This window comes from Glycine max, chromosome 1 (assembly GCF_000004515.6).
Source record: "Glycine max cultivar Williams 82 chromosome 1, Glycine_max_v4.0, whole genome shotgun sequence".
Taxonomy (NCBI): Eukaryota; Viridiplantae; Streptophyta; class Magnoliopsida; order Fabales; family Fabaceae; genus Glycine; species Glycine max.
Window position 1 is genome coordinate 12219555 of NC_016088.4, and position 1797 is coordinate 12221351.

The window sequence follows — 1797 nt, forward strand, 5'->3', positions numbered from 1 at the left end:
GAAGGAACCAATTGGGAAAATAACAAAAACCGTATTTTCCCCTCACCAGAGGCTCCATACTTGATAACGAAGGATGCATGAACAACGCTAGGCAATCAATTCATGGGGCTCCAGACTCGATGGTGGAGGATGCATGAATGGCAATCAGTTCATGGGGCTCCGAATAAGATTTGATGGAGGAGGATGCACGAATACCACTAGGCAATCAATTCGTGGGGCTCCGGACTCGATGGTGGAGGATGCATCAATGGCAATCAATTCATGGGGCTCCGAATAAGATTTGATGGTGGAGGATGCACGAACAGCACTAGGCAATCAATTTGTGTGGCTCCGGACTTGATGGTGGAGGATGCATAAATGACAATCAATTCATGGGGCTTCGAATAAGACTTGATGGCGGAGGATGCACAAACAGCGCTAGGCAATCAATTCATGGGGCTCCGGACTCGATGGTGGAGGATGCATGAATGGAAATCAATTCATGGAGCTCCGAATAAGACTTGATGGTGGAGGATGCACGAACAGCGCTAGGTAATCAATTCGCGGGGATCCAGACCTGATGGTGGAGGATGCATGAATGACAATCAATTCATGGGGCTCCGAATAAGATTTTATGGCGGAGGATGCACGAACAGCGCTAGGCAATCAATTCGTGGGGCTCCGGACTCGATGGTGTAGGATGCATGAATGACAATCAATTCATGGGGCTTTGAATAAGATTTGATGGTGGAGGATGCACGAGCAGCGCTAGGCAATCAATTCATGGGGCTCCAGACTCGATGGTGGAGGATGCATGAATGACAATCAATTCATAGGGCTCCCAATAATATTTGATGGCGGATGATGCACGAACAGCACTAGGCGATCAATTCGTGGGGCTCCGGACTCGATGGTGGAGGATACATGAATGGCAATCAATTCATGGGGCTCCAAATAAGATTTGATTTTAGGACCGAATGGTCCACCGGGTTCTTTCACCTAAAAGGGGAACATGCTTTAGCAAGGAAAAATAAATCATTCACGAGAGCACCATATTTTTAGAGAAACAATATGCTTATGCAAAAATAGTTTTCCTTGTAACCGAAAATGAAGGGTAGGATGTCAATGTTTAGATTTTAAATGAACATTCAAGGGAAACGTCGGGTCAAACTGAAACTAGGATTAAAATCACTCATGGTGTATAAAAACTCACATAGGTAAGTGTTTTACCCTAATTCCAAAACATAGTTGTACCATGACTTTACTTTGCACATGATTTCCTATCGAACCAAAAGATTACACCCGCGATCACGGATCAATAGGATTTTCTCGAGGGTAGTGTTTTTGGAGAGGAAGCTGGGTGTTTCGGTCTTTTCCTATTTGTTTATGTGGGGCGGGACATCGCCAATCGGGAGCGACCTTGAATGGCAATCCCAAAGGAAGAACCACTTCAAAATGGGTTTTCCCTTCGCCGGCGGTCATTTACCTCGTCGAAAATTTATCTGGTCCGAAGACCTTCTGTTCTCTTTCTTGGTTTCCTTTATTGATCGGGAACTATTATGTTTTCCTCCGATCTTTTTCCTTTTTACTTTCTTCCGATCTTCGATCGGGAATCCTTCTTTTCCTTTTCTTTTCTTTCTTTTCATTTCCTCCTTTTCATTTCTTTCTCTCCTCTTTTTTGATCTTTGATTGGGAATTCGAGTTTTAGGATTCGTTATTCGCTCTCCCTTGAGGAGATTCTGCTGTCCTCTTCTTCGGGGGGAAGGATGAGGATTCTCTTCATGGGCCAAGGTTCAAGGTAGCTTAAGGTTGGGTCTT